This window comes from Oncorhynchus clarkii, unplaced genomic scaffold (genome assembly GCF_045791955.1).
Source record: "Oncorhynchus clarkii lewisi isolate Uvic-CL-2024 unplaced genomic scaffold, UVic_Ocla_1.0 unplaced_contig_1345_pilon_pilon, whole genome shotgun sequence".
Taxonomy (NCBI): domain Eukaryota; kingdom Metazoa; phylum Chordata; class Actinopteri; order Salmoniformes; family Salmonidae; genus Oncorhynchus; species Oncorhynchus clarkii.
Genome location: NW_027261066.1, coordinates 51,919 through 70,027, shown reverse-complemented (window position 1 = coordinate 70,027; position 18,109 = coordinate 51,919). Strand labels below are relative to the sequence as shown.

The 18,109-nt window shown below is 44.0% G+C and overlaps 18 non-coding genes across 18 annotated transcripts; all 18 read left to right on the top strand.

Moving 5' to 3' along the window:
- The first annotated feature begins 156 nt into the window (after nucleotides 1-156).
- Nucleotides 157-243, top strand: trnay-gua (transfer RNA tyrosine (anticodon GUA)). The gene is given in 2 exon segments: nucleotides 157-193; nucleotides 208-243. It is a non-coding gene; the product is annotated as a tRNA-Tyr (tRNA).
- Nucleotides 244-831: 588 nt separating this feature from the next.
- trnay-gua (transfer RNA tyrosine (anticodon GUA)) lies at nucleotides 832-918 on the top strand. Its single transcript is given in 2 exon segments — nucleotides 832-868; nucleotides 883-918. It is a non-coding gene; the product is annotated as a tRNA-Tyr (tRNA).
- Nucleotides 919-2,090: 1,172 nt separating this feature from the next.
- Nucleotides 2,091-2,177, top strand: trnay-gua (transfer RNA tyrosine (anticodon GUA)). Its single transcript is given in 2 exon segments — nucleotides 2,091-2,127; nucleotides 2,142-2,177. It is a non-coding gene; the product is annotated as a tRNA-Tyr (tRNA).
- A 1,941-nt stretch (nucleotides 2,178-4,118) lies between these two features.
- Nucleotides 4,119-4,205, top strand: trnay-gua (transfer RNA tyrosine (anticodon GUA)). Its single transcript is given in 2 exon segments — nucleotides 4,119-4,155; nucleotides 4,170-4,205. It is a non-coding gene; the product is annotated as a tRNA-Tyr (tRNA).
- Nucleotides 4,206-4,797: 592 nt separating this feature from the next.
- On the top strand, nucleotides 4,798-4,884 carry trnay-gua (transfer RNA tyrosine (anticodon GUA)). Its single transcript is given in 2 exon segments — nucleotides 4,798-4,834; nucleotides 4,849-4,884. It is a non-coding gene; the product is annotated as a tRNA-Tyr (tRNA).
- Nucleotides 4,885-6,150: 1,266 nt separating this feature from the next.
- trnay-gua (transfer RNA tyrosine (anticodon GUA)) lies at nucleotides 6,151-6,238 on the top strand. The gene is given in 2 exon segments: nucleotides 6,151-6,187; nucleotides 6,203-6,238. It is a non-coding gene; the product is annotated as a tRNA-Tyr (tRNA).
- A 589-nt stretch (nucleotides 6,239-6,827) lies between these two features.
- trnay-gua (transfer RNA tyrosine (anticodon GUA)) lies at nucleotides 6,828-6,914 on the top strand. The gene is given in 2 exon segments: nucleotides 6,828-6,864; nucleotides 6,879-6,914. It is a non-coding gene; the product is annotated as a tRNA-Tyr (tRNA).
- A 1,266-nt stretch (nucleotides 6,915-8,180) lies between these two features.
- Nucleotides 8,181-8,267, top strand: trnay-gua (transfer RNA tyrosine (anticodon GUA)). The gene is given in 2 exon segments: nucleotides 8,181-8,217; nucleotides 8,232-8,267. It is a non-coding gene; the product is annotated as a tRNA-Tyr (tRNA).
- Nucleotides 8,268-8,861: 594 nt separating this feature from the next.
- trnay-gua (transfer RNA tyrosine (anticodon GUA)) lies at nucleotides 8,862-8,948 on the top strand. Its single transcript is given in 2 exon segments — nucleotides 8,862-8,898; nucleotides 8,913-8,948. It is a non-coding gene; the product is annotated as a tRNA-Tyr (tRNA).
- A 1,264-nt stretch (nucleotides 8,949-10,212) lies between these two features.
- Nucleotides 10,213-10,299, top strand: trnay-gua (transfer RNA tyrosine (anticodon GUA)). Its single transcript is given in 2 exon segments — nucleotides 10,213-10,249; nucleotides 10,264-10,299. It is a non-coding gene; the product is annotated as a tRNA-Tyr (tRNA).
- A 594-nt stretch (nucleotides 10,300-10,893) lies between these two features.
- On the top strand, nucleotides 10,894-10,980 carry trnay-gua (transfer RNA tyrosine (anticodon GUA)). Its single transcript is given in 2 exon segments — nucleotides 10,894-10,930; nucleotides 10,945-10,980. It is a non-coding gene; the product is annotated as a tRNA-Tyr (tRNA).
- A 1,265-nt stretch (nucleotides 10,981-12,245) lies between these two features.
- On the top strand, nucleotides 12,246-12,332 carry trnay-gua (transfer RNA tyrosine (anticodon GUA)). Its single transcript is given in 2 exon segments — nucleotides 12,246-12,282; nucleotides 12,297-12,332. It is a non-coding gene; the product is annotated as a tRNA-Tyr (tRNA).
- A 588-nt stretch (nucleotides 12,333-12,920) lies between these two features.
- trnay-gua (transfer RNA tyrosine (anticodon GUA)) lies at nucleotides 12,921-13,007 on the top strand. Its single transcript is given in 2 exon segments — nucleotides 12,921-12,957; nucleotides 12,972-13,007. It is a non-coding gene; the product is annotated as a tRNA-Tyr (tRNA).
- A 594-nt stretch (nucleotides 13,008-13,601) lies between these two features.
- Nucleotides 13,602-13,688, top strand: trnay-gua (transfer RNA tyrosine (anticodon GUA)). Its single transcript is given in 2 exon segments — nucleotides 13,602-13,638; nucleotides 13,653-13,688. It is a non-coding gene; the product is annotated as a tRNA-Tyr (tRNA).
- A 1,265-nt stretch (nucleotides 13,689-14,953) lies between these two features.
- trnay-gua (transfer RNA tyrosine (anticodon GUA)) lies at nucleotides 14,954-15,040 on the top strand. The gene is given in 2 exon segments: nucleotides 14,954-14,990; nucleotides 15,005-15,040. It is a non-coding gene; the product is annotated as a tRNA-Tyr (tRNA).
- A 589-nt stretch (nucleotides 15,041-15,629) lies between these two features.
- trnay-gua (transfer RNA tyrosine (anticodon GUA)) lies at nucleotides 15,630-15,716 on the top strand. Its single transcript is given in 2 exon segments — nucleotides 15,630-15,666; nucleotides 15,681-15,716. It is a non-coding gene; the product is annotated as a tRNA-Tyr (tRNA).
- A 589-nt stretch (nucleotides 15,717-16,305) lies between these two features.
- Nucleotides 16,306-16,392, top strand: trnay-gua (transfer RNA tyrosine (anticodon GUA)). Its single transcript is given in 2 exon segments — nucleotides 16,306-16,342; nucleotides 16,357-16,392. It is a non-coding gene; the product is annotated as a tRNA-Tyr (tRNA).
- A 589-nt stretch (nucleotides 16,393-16,981) lies between these two features.
- trnay-gua (transfer RNA tyrosine (anticodon GUA)) lies at nucleotides 16,982-17,068 on the top strand. The gene is given in 2 exon segments: nucleotides 16,982-17,018; nucleotides 17,033-17,068. It is a non-coding gene; the product is annotated as a tRNA-Tyr (tRNA).
- The last annotated feature ends 1,041 nt before the right edge of the window (nucleotides 17,069-18,109 follow it).

Genomic DNA, 18,109 nt, shown 5'->3' with positions numbered 1-18,109 from the left:
GAGGAATAGAGCATTAGTTGAACGTACGAAGACCTGGGGGCAATCGTCAGCAGCTCCAAGAAACCACCAAACTCAGCAGAATAATTTCTTAAAGGGAACATATGCTTCTGCCAAACCTCTGACCATCTAGGTGATGGCGCTTGAGTACATTTTTATGCTTCGATAGCTCAGTTGGTAGAGCGGAGGACTGTAGGAGAAATTGCTGTAATCCTTAGGTCGCTGGTTCAAATCCGGCTCGAAGGATTATACTTTTTCTTGTGGCTTACGCCAACTTTTTGACAGCATTGTACCATGACATGTGCTTGACAAAAATATCTTTCCCTGAGAGAAGAAATCTTCACTTGTTGACCTTTGATAGGAATGTTGGTAGAGCAGCAGAGAGTTCTCGAGATTGCAACAGTCCTTAGGTCGCTGACTCAGAAGAGTATAACTTTTTCTGCAGTTGTGCCAAGTTTTTGACTTATGCCTAGTGTTTCCCCAAGAGCAAGTCATTCCCTGAGCGGGAATCAAACCCAGGCCGCGGTGGTAAAAGAACCAAATCCTAACCACTAGACCAACAGGGAGAGAGAAAAATGCATTTTGCAGTGAGGGGGCTAAACAGCGATTTTATTCCTCTGCTCACTTTTTCTCTAATCCCAAACGCAACTACTTGCAATCTAAGGGGATGTAGCTCAGAGGAATAGAGCATTAGTTGAACGTACGAAGACCTGGGGGCAATCGTCAGCAGCGCCAAGAAACCACCAAACTCAGCAGATAAATTTCTTAAAGGGAACATATGCTTCTGCCAAACCTCTGACCATCTAGGTGATGGCGTTTGACTACATTTTTTAGCCTTCGATAGCTCAGTTGGTAGAGCGGAGGACTGTAGGAGAAATTGCTGTAATCCTTAGGTCGCTGGTTCAAATCCGGCTCGAAGGATTGTACTTTTTCTTTTGGCTTACGCCAACTTTTTGACAGCAGTGTACCATGACATGTGCTTGACTGACAAAAAATGTCTTTCCCTGAGAGAAGAAATCTTCACTTGTTGACCTTTGATAGGAATGTTGGTATAGCAGCAGAGAGTTCTCGAGATTGCAACAGTCCTTAGGTCGCTGACTCAGAAGAGTATAACTTTTTCTGCAGTTGTGCCAAGTTTTTGACTTATGCCTAGTGTTTCCCCAAAAGCAAGTCATTCCCTGAGCGGGAATCAAACCCAGGCCTCGGTGGTAAAATAAATGAATCCTAACCACTAGACCAACAGGGAGAGAGAAAAATGCATTTTGCAGTGAGGGAGCTAAACAGCGATTTTATTCCTCTGCTCACTTTTTCTCTAATCCCAAACGCAACTACTTGCAATCTAAGGGGATGTAGCTCAGAGGAATAGAGCATTAGTTGAACGTACGAAGACCTGGGGGCAATCGTCAGCAGCTCCAAGAAACCACCAAACTGAGTTGGTAGAGCGGAGGACTGTAGGAGAAATTGCTGTAATCCTTAGGTCGCTGGTTCAAATCCGGCTCGAAGGATTATACTTTTTCTTGTGGATTACGCCAACTTTTTGACAGCAGTGTACCATGACATGTGCTTGACAAAAAATATCTTTCCCTGAGAGAAGAAATGTTCACTTGTTGACCTTTGATAGGAATGTTGGTATAGCAGCAGAGAGTTCTCGAGATTGCAACAGTCCTTAGGTCGCTGACTCATAAGAGTATGACTTTTTCTGCAGTTGTGCCAAGTTTTTGACTTATGCCTAGTGTTTCCCCAAAAGCAAGTCATTCCCTGAGCGGGAATCAAACCCAGGCCTCGGTGGTAAAATAAATGAATCCTAACCACTAGATCAACAGGGAGAGAGAAAAATGCATTTTGCAGTGAGGGAGCTAAACAGCGATTTTATTCCTCTGCTCACTTTTTCTCTAATCCCAAACGCAACTACTTGCAATCTAAGGGGATGTAGCTCAGAGGAATAGAGCATTAGTTGAACGTACGAAGACCTGGGGGCAATCGTCAGCAGCTCCAAGAAACCACCAAACTCAGCAGAATAATTTCTTAAAGGGAACATATGCTTCTGCCAAACCTCTGACCATCTAGGTGATGGCGCTTGAGTACATTTTTATGCTTCGATAGCTCAGTTGGTAGAGCGGAGGACTGTAGGAGAAATTGCTGTAATCCTTAGGTCGCTGGTTCAAATCCGGCTCGAAGGATTATACTTTTTCTTGTGGCTTACGCCAACTTTTTGACAGCATTGTACCATGACATGTGCTTGACAAAAAATATCTTTCCCTGAGAGAAGAAATCTTCACTTGTTGACCTTTGATAGGAATGTTGGTAGAGCAGCAGAGAGTTCTCGAGATTGCAACAGTCCTTAGGTCGCTGACTCAGAAGAGTATAACTTTTTCTGCAGTTGTGCCAAGTTTTTGACTTATGCCTATTGTTTCCCCAAAAGCAAGTCATTCCCTGAGCGGGAATCAAACCCAGGCCTCGGTGGTAAAATAAATGAATCCTAACCACTAGACCAACAGGGAGAGAGAAAAATGCATTTTGCAGTGAGGGAGCTAAACAGCGATTTTATTCCTCTGCTCACTTTTTCTCTAATCCCAAACGCAACTACTTGCAATCTAAGGGGATGTAGCTCAGAGGAATAGAGCATTAGTTGAACGTACTAAGACCTGGGGGCAATCGTCAGCAGCTCCAAGAAACCACAAAACTCAGCAGAATAATTTCTTAAAGGGAACATATGCTTCTGCCAAACCTCTGACCATCTAGGTGATGGCGCTTGAGTACATTTTTATGCTTCGATAGGTCAGTTGGTAGAGCGGAGGACTGTAGGAGAAATTGCTGTAATCCTTAGGTCGCTGGTTCAAATCCGGCTCGAAGGATTATACTTTTTCTTGTGGCTTACGCCAACTTTTTGACAGCATTGTACCATGACATGTGCTTGACAAAAAATATCTTTCCCTGAGAGAAGAAATCTTCACTTGTTGACATTTGATAGGAATGTTGGTATAGCAGCAGAGAGTTCTCGAGATTGCAACAGTCCTTAGGTCGCTGACTCAGAAGAGTATAACTTTTTCTGCAGTTGTGCCAAGTTTTTGACTTATGCCTAGTGTTTCCCGAAAAACAAGTCATTCCCTGAGCGGGAATCAAACCCAGGCCTTGGTGGTAAAATAAATGAATCCTAACCACTAGACCAACAGGGAGAGAGAAAAATGCATTTTGCAGTGAGGGGGCTAAACAGCGATTTTATTCCTCTGCTCACTTTTTGTCTAATCCCAAACGCAACTACTTGCAATCTAAGGGGATGTAGCTCAGAGGAATAGAGCATTAGTTGAACGTACGAAGACCTGGGGGCAATCGTCAGCAGCTCCAAGAAACCACCAAACTCAGCAGATTAATTTCTTAAAGGGAACATATGCTTCTGCCAAACCTCTGACCATCTAGGTGATGGCGCTTGAGTACATTTTTTATCCTTCGATAGCTCAGTTGGTAGAGCGGAGGACTGTAGGGGAAATTGCTGTAATCCTTAGGTCGCTGGTTCAAATCCGGCTCAAAGGATTGTACTTTTTCTTGTGGCGTACGCCAACTTTTTGACAGCAGTGTACCATGACATGTGCTTGACAAAAAAATATCTTTCCCTGAGAGAAGAAATGTTCACTTGTTGACCTTTGATAGGAATGTTGGTATAGCAGCAGAGAGTTCTCGAGATTGCAACAGTCCTTAGGTCGCTGACTCAGAAGAGTATAACTTTTTCTGCAGTTGTGCCAAGTTTTTGACTTATGCCTAGTGTTTTCCCAAAAGCAAGTCATTCCCTGAGCGGGAATCAAACCCAGGCCTCGGTGGTAAAATAAACGAATCCTAACCACTAGACCAACAGGGAGAGAGAAAAATGCATTTTGCAGTGAGGGGGCTAAACAGCGATTTTATTCCTCTGCTCACTTTTTCTCTAATCCCAAACGCAACTACTTGCAATCTAAGGGGATGTAGCTCAGAGGAATAGAGCATTAGTTGAACGTACGAAGACCTGGGGGCAATCGTCAGCAGCTCCAAGAAACCACCAAACTCAGCAGAATAATTTCTTAAAGGGAACATATGCTTCTGCCAAACCTCTGACCATCTAGGTGATGGCGCTTGAGTACATTTTTTATCCTTCGATAGCTCAGTTGGTAGAGCGGAGGACTGTAGGAGAAATTGCTGTAATCCTTAGGTCGCTGGTTCAAATCCGGCTCGAAGGATTGTACTTTTTCTTGTGGCTTACGCCAACTGTTTGACAGCAGTGTACCATGACATGTGCTTGACTGACAAAAAATGTCTTTCCCTGAGAGAAGAAATCTTCACTTGTTGACCTTTGATAGGAATGTTGGTAGAGCAGCAGAGAGTTCTCGAGATTGCAACAGTCCTTGGTCGCTGACTCAGAAGAGTATAACTTTTTCTGCAGTTGTGCCAAGTTTTTGACTTATGCCTAGTGTTTCCCCAAAAGCAAGTCATTCCCTGAGTGGGAATCAAACCCAGGCCTCGGTGGTAAAATAAATGAATCCTAACCACTAGACCAACAGGGAGAGAGAAAAATGCATTTTGCAGTGAGGGAGCTAAACAGCGATTTTATTCCTCTGCTCACTTTTTCTCTAATCCCAAACGCAACTACTTGCAATCTAAGGGGATGTAGCTCAGAGGAATAGAGCATTAGTTGAACGTACGAAGACCTGGGGGCAATCGTCAGCAGCTCCAAGAAACCACCAAACTCAGCAGAATAATTTCTTAAAGGGAACATATGCTTCTGCCAAACCTCTGACCATCTAGGTGATGGCGCTTGAGTACATTTTTTATCCCTCGATAGCTCAGTTGGTAGAGCGGAGGACTGTAGGAGAAATTGCTGTAATCCTTAGGTCGCTGGTTCAAATCCGGCTCGAAGGATTGTACTTTTTCTTGTGGCTTACGCCAACTTTTTGACAGCATTGTACCATGACATGTTCTTGACAAAAAATATCTTTCCCTGAGAGAAGAAATCTTCACTTGTTGACCTTTGATAGGAATGTTGGTAGAGCAGCAGAGAGTTCTCGAGATTGCAACAGTCCTTAGGTCGCTGACTCAGAAGAGTATAACTTTTTCTGCAGTTGTGCCAAGTTTTTGACTTATGCCTAGTGTTTCCCCAAGAGCAAGTCATTCCCTGAGCGGGAATCAAACCCAGGCCGCGGTGGTAAAAGAACCAAATCCTAACCACTAGACCAACAGGGAGAGAGAAAAATGCATTTTGCAGTGAGGGGGCTAAACAGCGATTTTATTCCTCTGCTCACTTTTTGTCTAATCCCAAACGCAACTACTTGCAATCTAAGGGGATGTAGCTCAGAGGAATAGAGCATTAGTTGAACGTACGAAGACCTGGGGGCAATCGTCAGCAGCTCCAAGAAACCACCAAACTCAGCAGATTAATTTCTTAAAGGGAACATATGCTTCTGCCAAACCTCTGACCATCTAGGTGATGGCGCTTGAGTACATTTTTTATCCTTCGATAGCTCAGTTGGTAGAGCGGAGGACTGTAGGAGAAATTGTTGTAATCCTTAGGTCGCTGGTTCAAATCCGGCTCAAAGGATTGTACTTTTTCTTGTGGCTTACTCCAACTTTTTGACAGCAGTGTACCATGACATGTGCTTGACAAAAAAATATCTTTCCCTGAGAGAAGAAATGTTCACTTGTTGACCTTTGATAGGAATATTGGTATAGCAGCAGAGAGTTCTCGAGATTGCAACAGTCCTTAGGTCGCTGACTCAGAAGAGTATAACTTTTTCTGCAGTTGTGCCAAGTTTTTGACTTATGCCTAGTGTTTCCCCAAAAGCAAGTCATTCCCTGAGTGGGAATCAAACCCAGGCCTCGGTGGTAAAATAAACGAATCCTAACCACTAGACCAACAGGGAGAGAGAAAAATGCATTTTGCAGTGAGGGAGCTAAACAGCGATTTTATTCCTCTGCTCACTTTTTCTCTAATCCCAAACGCAACTACTTGCAATCTAAGGGGATGTAGCTCAGAGGAATAGAGCAGTAGTTGAACGTACGAAGACCTGGGGGCAATCGTCAGCAGCTCCAAGAAACCGCCAAACTCAGCAGATTAATTTCTTAAAGGGAACATATGCTTCTGCCAAACCTCTGACCATCTAGGTGATGGCGTTTGACTAAATGTTTTATCCTTCGATAGCTCAGTTGGTAGAGCGGAGGACTGTAGGGGATAATTGCTGTAATCCTTAGGTCGCTGGTTCAAATCCGGCTCGAAGGATTGTACTTTTTCATGTGGCTTACGCCAACTTTTTGACAGCAGTGTACCATGACATGTGCTTGACAAAAAATATCTTTCCCTGAGAGAAGAAATGTTCACTTGTTGACCTTTGATAGGAATGTTGGTATAGCAGCAGAGAGTTCTCGAGATTGCAACAGTCCTTAGGTCGCTGACTCAGAAGAGTATAACTTTTTCTGCAGTTGTGCCAAGTTTTTGACTTATGCCTAGTGTTTCCCCAAAAGCAAGTCATTCCCTGAGCGGGAATCAAACCCAGGCCTCGGTGGTAAAATAAACGAATCCTAACCACTAGACCAACAGGGAGAGAGAAAAATGCATTTTGCAGTGAGGGGGCTAAACAGCGATTTTATTCCTCTGCTCACTTTTTCTCTAATCCCAAACGCAACTACTTGCAATCTAAGGGGATGTAGCTCAGAGGAATAGAGCATTAGTTGAACGTACGAAGACCTGGGGGCAATCGTCAGCAGCTCCAAGAAACCACCAAACTCAGCAGATTAATTTCTTAAAGGGAACATATGCTTCTGCCAAACCTCTGACCATCTAGGTGATGGCGCTTGAGTACATTTTTTATCCTTCGATAGCTCAGTTGGTAGAGCGGAGGACTGTAGGGGAAATTGCTGTAATCCCTAGGTCGCTGGTTCAAATCCGGCTCGAAGGATTGTACTTTTTCTTGTGGCTTACGCCAACTTTTTGACAGCAGTGTACCATGACATGTGCTTGACAAAAAAATATCTTTCCCTGAGAGAAGAAATGTTCACTTGTTGACCTTTGATAGGAATGTTGGTATAGCAGCAGAGAGTTCTCGAGATTGCAACAGTCCTTAGGTCGCTGACTCAGAAGAGTATAACTTTTTCTGCAGTTGTGCCAAGTTTTTGACTTATGCCTAGTGTTTCCCCAAAAGCAAGTCATTCCCTGAGCGGGAATCAAACCCAGGCCTCGGTGGTAAAATAAACGAATCCTAACCACTAGACCAACAGGGAGAGAGAAAAATGCATTTTGCAGTGAGGGAGCTAAACAGCGATTTTATTCCTCTGCTCACTTTTTCTCTAATCCCAAACGCAACTACTTGCAATCTAAGGGGATGTAGCTCAGAGGAATAGAGCAGTAGTTGAACGTACGAAGACCTGGGGGCAATCGTCAGCAGCTCCAAGAAACCACCAAACTCAGCAGATTAATTTCTTAAAGGGAACATATGCTTCTGCCAAACCTCTGACCATCTAGGTGATGGCGCTTGAGTACATTTTTTATCCTTCGATAGCTCAGTTGGTAGAGCGGAGGACTGTAGGAGAAATTGCTGGAATCCTTAGGTCGTTGGTTCAAATCCGGCTCAAAGGATTGTACTTTTTCTTGTGGCTTACGCCAACTTTTTGACAGCAGTGTACCATGACATGTGCTTGACAAAAAATATCTTTCCCTGAGAGAAGAAATGTTCACTTGTTGACCTTTGATAGGAATGTTGGTATAGCAGCAGAGAGTTCTCGAAATTGCAACAGTCCTTAGGTCGCTGACTCAGAAGAGTATAACTTTTTCTGCAGTTGTGCCAAGTTTTTGACTTATGCCTAGTGTTTCCCCAAAAGCAAGTCATTCCCTGAGCGGGAATCAAACCCAGGCCTCGGTGGTAAAATAAATGAATCCTAACCACTAGACCAACAGGGAGAGAGAAAAATGCATTTTGCAGTGAGGGAGCTAAACAGCGATTTTATTCCTCTGCTCACTTTTTCTCTAATCCCAAACGCAACTACTTGCAATCTAAGGGGATGTAGCTCAGAGGAATAGAGCATTAGTTGAACGTACGAAGACCTGGGGGCAATCGTCAGCAGCTCCAAGAAACCACCAAACTCAGCAGATTAATTTCTTAAAGGGAACATATGCTTCTGCCAAACCTCTGACCATCTAGGTGATGGCGCTTGAGTACTTTTTTTATCCTTCGATAGCTCAGTTGGTAGAGCGGAGGACTGTAGGAGAAATTGCTGTAATCCTTAGTTCGCTGGTTCAAATCCGGCTCGAAGGATTGTACTTTTTGCTTGTGCCTTACGCCAACTCTTTGACAGCAGTGTACCATGACATGTGCTTGACTGACAAAAAATGTCTTTCCCTGAGAGAAGAAATCTTCACTTGTTGACCTTTGATAGGAATGTTGGTAGAGCAGCAGAGAGTTCTCGAGATTGCAACAGTCCTTAGGTCGCTGACTCAGAAGAGTATAACTTTTTCTGCAGTTGTGCCAAGTTTTTGACTTATGCCTATTGTTTCCCCAAAAGCAAGTCATTCCCTGAGCGGGAATCAAACCCAGGCCGCGGTGGTAAAAGAACCAAATCCTAACCACTAGACCAACAGGGAGAGAGAAAAATGCATTTTGCAGTGAGGGAGCTAAACAGCGATTTTATTCCTCTGCTCACTTTTTCTCTAATCCCAAACGCAACTACTTGCAATCTAAGGGGATGTAGCTCAGAGGAATAGAGCATTAGTTGAACGTACGAAGACCTGGGGGCAATCGTCAGCAGCTCCAAGAAACCACCAAACTCAGCAGATTAATTTCTTAAAGGGAACATATGCTTCTGCCAAACCTCTGACCATCTAGGTGATGGCGTTTGACTAAATGTTTTATCCTTCGATAGCTCAGTTGGTAGAGCGGAGGACTGTAGGGGAAAATGCTGTAATCCTTAGGTCGCTGGTTCAAATCCGGCTCGAAGGATTGTACTTTTTCTTGTGGCTTACGCCAACTTTTTGACAGCAGTGTCCCATGACATGTGCTTGACAAAAAATATCTTTCCCTGAGAGAAGAAATGTTCACTTGTTGACCTTTGATAGGAATGTTGGTATAGCAGCAGAGAGTTCTCGAGATTGCAACAGTCCTTAGGTCGCTGACTCAGAAGAGTATAACTTTTTCTGCAGTTGTGCCAAGTTTTTGACTTATGCCTATTGTTTCCCCAAAAGCAAGTCATTCCCTGAGCGGGAATCAAACCCAGGCCGCGGTGGTAAAAGAACCAAATCCTAACCACTAGACCAACAGGGAGAGAGAAGAATGCATTTTGCAGTGAGGGGGCTAAACAGCGATTTTATTCCTCTGCTCACTTTTTCTCTAATCCCAAACGCAACTACTTGCAATCTAAGGGGATGTAGCTCAGAGGAATAGAGCATTAGTTGAACGTACGAAGACCTGGGGGCAATCGTCAGCAGCTCCAAGAAACCGCCAAACTCAGCAGATTAATTTCTTAAAGGGAACATATGCTTCTGCCAAACCTCTGACCATCTAGGTGATGGCGTTTGACTAAATTTTTTATCCTTCGATAGCTCAGTTGGTAGAGCGGAGGACGGTAGGGGAAATTGCTGTAATCCTTAGGTCGCTGGTTCAAATCCGGCTCGAAGGATTGTACTTTTTCTTGTGGCTTACGCCAACTTTTTGACAGCAGTGTACCATGACATGTGCTTGACAAAAAATATCTTTCCCTGAGAGAAGAAATGTTCACTTGTTGACCTTTGATAGGAATGTTGGTATAGCAGCAGAGAGTTCTCGAGATTGCAACAGTCCTTAGGTCGCTGACTCAGAAGAGTATAACTTTTTCTGCAGTTGTGCCAAGTTTTTGACTTATGCCTAGTGTTTCCCCAAAAGCAAGTCATTCCCTGAGCGGGAATCAAACCCAGGCCTCGTGGTAAAATAAACGAATCCTAACCACTAGACCAACAGGGAGAGAGAAAAATGCATTTTGCAGTGAGGGAGCTAAACAGCGATTTTATTCCTCTGCTCACTTTTTCTCTAATCCCAAACGCAACTACTTGCAATCTAAGGGGATGTAGCTCAGAGGAATAGAGCATTAGTTGAACGTACGAAGACCTGGGGGCAATCGTCAGCAGCTCCAAGAAACCACCAAACTCAGCAGATTAATTTCTTAAAGGGAACATATGCTTCTGCCAAACCTCTGACCATCTAGGTGATGGCGCTTGAGTACTTTTTTTATCCTTCGATAGCTCAGTTGGTAGAGCGGAGGACTGTAGGAGAAATTGCTGTAATCCTTAGTTCGCTGGTTCAAATCCGGCTCGAAGGATTGTACTTTTTGCTTGTGCCTTACGCCAACTCTTTGACAGCAGTGTACCATGACATGTGCTTGACTGACAAAAAATGTCTTTCCCTGAGAGAAGAAATCTTCACTTGTTGACCTTTGATAGGAATGTTGGTAGAGCAGCAGAGAGTTCTCGAGATTGCAACAGTCCTTAGGTCGCTGACTCAGAAGAGTATAACTTTTTCTGCAGTTGTGCCAAGTTTTTGACTTATGCCTATTGTTTCCCCAAAAGCAAGTCATTCCCTGAGCGGGAATCAAACCCAGGCCGCGGTGGTAAAAGAACCAAATCCTAACCACTAGACCAACAGGGAGAGAGAAAAATGCATTTTGCAGTGAGGGAGCTAAACAGCGATTTTATTCCTCTGCTCACTTTTTCTCTAATCCCAAACGCAACTACTTGCAATCTAAGGGGATGTAGCTCAGAGGAATAGAGCATTAGTTGAACGTACGAAGACCTGGGGGCAATCGTCAGCAGCTCCAAGAAACCACCAAACTCAGCAGATTAATTTCTTAAAGGGAACATATGCTTCTGCCAAACCTCTGACCATCTAGGTGATGGCGTTTGACTAAATGTTTTATCCTTCGATAGCTCAGTTGGTAGAGCGGAGGACTGTAGGGGAAATTGCTGTAATCCTTAGGTCGCTGGTTCAAATCCGGCTCGAAGGATTGTACTTTTTCTTGTGGCTTACGCCAACTTTTTGACAGCAGTGTCCCATGACATGTGCTTGACAAAAAATATCTTTCCCTGAGAGAAGAAATGTTCACTTGTTGACCTTTGATAGGAATGTTGGTATAGCAGCAGAGAGTTCTCGAGATTGCAACAGTCCTTAGGTCGCTGACTCAGAAGAGTATAACTTTTTCTGCAGTTGTGCCAAGTTTTTGACTTATGCCTAGTGTTTCCCCAAAAGCAAGTCATTCCCTGAGCGGGAATCAAACCCAGGCCGCGGTGGTAAAAGAACCAAATCCTAACCACTAGACCAACAGGGAGAGAGAAGAATGCATTTTGCAGTGAGGGGGCTAAACAGCGATTTTATTCCTCTGCTCACTTTTTCTCTAATCCCAAACGCAACTACTTGCAATCTAAGGGGATGTAGCTCAGAGGAATAGAGCATTAGTTGAACGTACGAAGACCTGGGGGCAATCGTCAGCAGCTCCAAGAAACCGCCAAACTCAGCAGATTAATTTCTTAAAGGGAACATATGCTTCTGCCAAACCTCTGACCATCTAGGTGATGGCGTTTGACTAAATTTTTTATCCTTCGATAGCTCAGTTGGTAGAGCGGAGGACGGTAGGGGAAATTGCTGTAATCCTTAGGTCGCTGGTTCAAATCCGGCTCGAAGGATTGTACTTTTTCTTGTGGCTTACGCCAACTTTTTGACAGCAGTGTACCATGACATGTGCTTGACAAAAAATATCTTTCCCTGAGAGAAGAAATGTTCACTTGTTGACCTTTGATAGGAATGTTGGTATAGCAGCAGAGAGTTCTCGAGATTGCAACAGTCCTTAGGTCGCTGACTCAGAAGAGTATAACTTTTTCTGCAGTTGTGCCAAGTTTTTGACTTATGCCTAGTGTTTCCCCAAAAGCAAGTCATTCCCTGAGCGGGAATCAAACCCAGGCCTCGGTGGTAAAATAAACGAATCCTAACCACTAGACCAACAGGGAGAGAGAAAAATGCATTTTGCAGTGAGGGAGCTAAACAGCGATTTTATTCCTCTGCTCACTTTTTCTCTAATCCCAAACGCAACTACTTGCAATCTAAGGGGATGTAGCTCAGAGGAATAGAGCATTAGTTGAACGTACGAAGACCTGGGGGCAATCGTCAGCAGCTCCAAGAAACCACCAAACTCAGCAGATTAATTTCTTAAAGGGAACATATGCTTCTGCCAAACCTCTGACCATCTAGGTGATGGCGCTTGAGTACATTTTTTATCCTTCGATAGCTCAGTTGGTAGAGTGGAGGACTGTAGGAGAAATTGCTGTAATCCTTAGGTCGCTGGTTCAAATCCGGCTCGAAGGATTGTACTTTTTCTTGTGGCTTACGCCAACTTTTTGACAGCAGTGTACCATGACATGTGCTTGACAAAAAATATCTTTCCCTGAGAGAAGAAATGTTCACTTGTTGACCTTTGATAGGAATGTTGGTATAGCAGCAGAGAGTTCTCGAGATTGCAACAGTCCTTAGGTCGCTGACTCAGAAGAGTATAACTTTTTCTGCAGTTGTGCCAAGTTTTTGACTTATGCCTAGTGTTTCCCCAAAAGCAAGTCATTCCCTGAGCGGGAATCAAACCCAGGCCTCGTGGTAAAATAAACGAATCCTAACCACTAGACCAACAGGGAGAGAGAAAAATGCATTTTGCAGTGAGGGAGCTAAACAGCGATTTTATTCCTCTGCTCACTTTTTCTCTAATCCCAAACGCAACTACTTGCAATCTAAGGGGATGTAGCTCAGAGGAATAGAGCATTAGTTGAACGTACGAAGACCTGGGGGCAATCGTCAGCAGCTCCAAGAAACCACCAAACTCAGCAGATTAATTTCTTAAAGGGAACATATGCTTCTGCCAAACCTCTGACCATCTAGGTGATGGCGCTTGAGTACTTTTTTTATCCTTCGATAGCTCAGTTGGTAGAGCGGAGGACTGTAGGAGAAATTGCTGTAATCCTTAGTTCGCTGGTTCAAATCCGGCTCGAAGGATTGTACTTTTTGCTTGTGCCTTACGCCAACTCTTTGACAGCAGTGTACCATGACATGTGCTTGACTGACAAAAAATGTCTTTCCCTGAGAGAAGAAATCTTCACTTGTTGACCTTTGATAGGAATGTTGGTAGAGCAGCAGAGAGTTCTCGAGATTGCAACAGTCCTTAGGTCGCTGACTCAGAAGAGTATAACTTTTTCTGCAGTTGTGCCAAGTTTTTGACTTATGCCTATTGTTTCCCCAAAAGCAAGTCATTCCCTGAGCGGGAATCAAACCCAGGCCGCGGTGGTAAAAGAACCAAATCCTAACCACTAGACCAACAGGGAGAGAGAAAAATGCATTTTGCAGTGAGGGAGCTAAACAGCGATTTTATTCCTCTGCTCACTTTTTCTCTAATCCCAAACGCAACTACTTGCAATCTAAGGGGATGTAGCTCAGAGGAATAGAGCATTAGTTGAACGTACGAAGACCTGGGGGCAATCGTCAGCAGCTCCAAGAAACCACCAAACTCAGCAGATTAATTTCTTAAAGGGAACATATGCTTCTGCCAAACCTCTGACCATCTAGGTGATGGCGTTTGACTAAATGTTTTATCCTTCGATAGCTCAGTTGGTAGAGCGGAGGACTGTAGGGGAAAATGCTGTAATCCTTAGGTCGCTGGTTCAAATCCGGCTCGAAGGATTGTACTTTTTCTTGTGGCTTACGCCAACTTTTTGACAGCAGTGTCCCATGACATGTGCTTGACAAAAAATATCTTTCCCTGAGAGAAGAAATGTTCACTTGTTGACCTTTGATAGGAATGTTGGTATAGCAGCAGAGAGTTCTCGAGATTGCAACAGTCCTTAGGTCGCTGACTCAGAAGAGTATAACTTTTTCTGCAGTTGTGCCAAGTTTTTGACTTATGCCTAGTGTTTCCCCAAAAGCAAGTCATTCCCTGAGCGGGAATCAAACCCAGGCCGCGGTGGTAAAAGAACCAAATCCTAACCACTAGACCAACAGGGAGAGAGAAGAATGCATTTTGCAGTGAGGGGGCTAAACAGCGATTTTATTCCTCTGCTCACTTTTTCTCTAATCCCAAACGCAACTACTTGCAATCTAAGGGGATGTAGCTCAGAGGAATAGAGCATTAGTTGAACGTACGAAGACCTGGGGGCAATCGTCAGCAGCTCCAAGAAACCGCCAAACTCAGCAGATTAATTTCTTAAAGGGAACATATGCTTCTGCCAAACCTCTGACCATCTAGGTGATGGCGTTTGACTAAATTTTTTATCCTTCGATAGCTCAGTTGGTAGAGCGGAGGACGGTAGGGGAAATTGCTGTAATCCTTAGGTCGCTGGTTCAAATCCGGCTCGAAGGATTGTACTTTTTCTTGTGGCTTACGCCAACTTTTTGACAGCAGTGTACCATGACATGTGCTTGACAAAAAATATCTTTCCCTGAGAGAAGAAATGTTCACTTGTTGACCTTTGATAGGAATGTTGGTATAGCAGCAGAGAGTTCTCGAGATTGCAACAGTCCTTAGGTCGCTGACTCAGAAGAGTATAACTTTTTCTGCAGTTGTGCCAAGTTTTTGACTTATGCCTAGTGTTTCCCCAAAAGCAAGTCATTCCCTGAGCGGGAATCAAACCCAGGCCTCGGTGGTAAAATAAACGAATCCTAACCACTAGACCAACAGGGAGAGAGAAAAATGCATTTTGCAGTGAGGGAGCTAAACAGCGATTTTATTCCTCTGCTCACTTTTTCTCTAATCCCAAACGCAACTACTTGCAATCTAAGGGGATGTAGCTCAGAGGAATAGAGCATTAGTTGAACGTACGAAGACCTGGGGGCAATCGTCAGCAGCTCCAAGAAACCACCAAACTTAGCAGATTAATTTCTTAAAGGGAACATATGCTTCTGCCAAACCTCTGACCATCTAGGTGATGGCGCTTGAGTACATTTTTTATCCTTCGATAGCTCAGTTGGTAGAGTGGAGGACTGTAGGAGAAATTGCTGTAATCCTTAGGTCGCTGGTTCAAATCCGGCTCGAAGGATTGTACTTTTTCTTGTGGCTTACGCCAACTTTTTGACAGCAGTGTACCATGACATGTGCTTGACAAAAAATATCTTTCCCTGAGAGAAGAAATGTTCACTTGTTGACCTTTGATAGGAATGTTGGTATAGCAGCAGAGAGTTCTCGAGATTGCAACAGTCCTTAGGTCGCTGACTCAGAAGAGTATAACTTTTTCTGCAGTTGTGCCAAGTTTTTGACTTATGCCTAGTGTTTCCCCAAAAGCAAGTCATTCCCTGAGCGGGAATCAAACCCAGGCCGCGGTGGTAAAAGAACCAAATCCTAACGACTAGACCAACAGGGAGAGAGAAGAATGCATTTTGCAGTGAGGGGGCTAAACAGCGATTTTATTCCTCTGCTCACTTTTTCTCTAATCCCAAACGCAACTACTTGCAATCTAAGGGGATGTAGCTCAGAGGAATAGAGCATTAGTTGAACGTACGAAGACCTGGGGGCAATCGTCAGCAGCTCCAAGAAACCGCCAAACTCAGCAGATTAATTTCTTAAAGGGAACATATGCTTCTGCCAAACCTCTGACCATCTAGGTGATGGCGTTTGACTAAGTTTTTTATCCTTCGATAGCTCAGTTGGTAGAGCGGAGGACTGTAGGGGAAATTGCTGTAATCCTTAGGTCGCTGGTTCAAATCCGGCTCGAAGGATTGTACTTTTTCTTGTGGCTTACGCCAACTTTTTGACAGCAGTGTCCCATGACATGTGCTTGACAAAAAATATCTTTCCCTGAGAGAAGAAATGTTCACTTGTTGACCTTTGATAGGAATGTTGGTATAGCAGCAGAGAGTTCTCGAGATTGCAACAGTCCTTAGGTCGCTGACTCAGAAGAGTATAACTTTTTCTGCAGTTGTGCCAAGTTTTTGACTTATGCCTAGTGTTTCCCCAAAAGCAAGTCATTCCCTGAGCGGGAATCAAACCCAGGCCTCGGTGGTAAAATAAACGAATCCTAACCACTAGACCAACAGGGAGAGAGAAAAATGCATTTTGCAGTGAGGGAGCTAAACAGCGATTTTATTCCTCTGCTCACTTTTTCTCTAATCCCAAACGCAACTACTTGCAATCTAAGGGGATGTAGCTCAGAGGAATAGAGCATTAGTTGAACGTACGAAGACCTGGGGGCAATCGTCAGCAGCTCCAAGAAACCACCAAACTCAGCAGATTAATTTTTTAAAGGGAACATATGCTTCTGCCAAACCTCTGACCATCTAGGTGATGGCGCTTGAGTACATTTTTTATCCTTCGATAGCTCAGTTGGTAGAGTGGAGGACTGTAGGAGAAATTGCTGTAATCCTTAGGTCGCTGGTTCAAATCCGGCTCGAAGGATTGTACTTTTTCTTGTGGCTTACGCCAACTTTTTGACAGCAGTGTCCCATGACATGTGCTTGACAAAAAATATCTTTCCCTGAGAGAAGAAATGTTCACTTGTTGACCTTTGATAGGAATGTTGGTATAGCAGCAGAGAGTTCTCGAGATTGCAACAGTCCTTAGGTCGCTGACTCAGAAGAGTATAACTTTTTCTGCAGTTGTGCCAAGTTTTTGACTTATGCCTAGTGTTTCCCCAAAAGCAAGTCATTCCCTGAGCGGGAATCAAACCCAGGCCTCGGTGGTAAAATAAACGAATCCTAACCACTAGACCAACAGGGAGAGAGAAAAATGCATTTTGCAGTGAGGGAGCTAAACAGCGATTTTATTCCTCTGCTCACTTTTTCTCTAATCCCAAACGCAACTACTTGCAATCTAAGGGGATGTAGCTCAGAGGAATAGAGCATTAGTTGAACGTACGAAGACCTGGGGGCAATCGTCAGCAGCTCCAAGAAACCACCAAACTCAGCAGATTAATTTCTTAAAGGGAACATATGCTTCTGCCAAACCTCTGACCATCTAGGTGATGGCGCTTGAGTACATTTTTTATCCTTCGATAGCTCAGTTGGTAGAGTGGAGGACTGTAGGAGAAATTGCTGTAATCCTTAGGTCGCTGGTTCAAATCCGGCTCGAAGGATTGTACTTTTTCTTGTGGCTTACGCCAACTTTTTGACAGCAGTGTACCATGACATGTGCTTGACAAAAAATATCTTTCCCTGAGAGAAGAAATGTTCACTTGTTGACCTTTGATAGGAATGTTGGTATAGCAGCAGAGAGTTCTCGAGATTGCAACAGTCCTTAGGTCGCTGACTCAGAAGAGTATAACTTTTTCTGCAGTTGTGCCAAGTTTTTGACTTATGCCTAGTGTTTCCCCAAAAGCAAGTCATTCCCTGAGCGGGAATCAAACCCAGGCCTCGGTGGTAAAATAAACGAATCCTAACCACTAGACCAACAGGGAGAGAGAAAAATGCATTTTGCAGTGAGGGAGCTAAACAGCGATTTTATTCCTCTGCTCACTTTTTCTCTAATCCCAAGCGCAACTACTTGCAATCTAAGGGGATGTAGCTCAGAGGAATAGAGCATTAGTTGAACGTACGAATACCTGTGGGCAATCGTCAGCAGCTCCAAGAAACCGCCAAACTCAGCAGATTAATTTCTTAAAGGGAACATATGCTTCTGCCAAACCTCTGACCATCTAGGTGATGGCGCTTGAGTACATTTTTTATCCTTCGATAGCTCAGTTGGTAGAGCGGAGGACTGTAGGAGAAATTGCTGTAACCCTTAGGTCGCTGGTTCAAATCCGGCTCGAAGGATTGTACTTTTTCTTGTGGCTTACGCCAACTTTTTGACAGCAGTGTACCATGACATGTGCTTGACTGACAAAAAATATCTTTCCCTGAGAGAAGAAATCTTCACTTGTTGACCTTTGATAGGAATGTTGGTAGAGCAGCAGAGAGTTCTCGAGATTGCAACAGTCCTTAGGTCGCTGACTCAGAAGAGTATAACTTTTTCTGCAGTTGTGCCAAGTTTTTGACTTATGCCTAGTGTTTCCCCAAAAGCAAGTCATTCCCTGAGCGGGAATCAAACCCAGGCCGCGGTGGTAAAATAACCAAATCCTAACGACTAGACCAACAGGGAGAGAGAAGAATGCATTTTGCAGTGAGGGGGCTAAACAGCG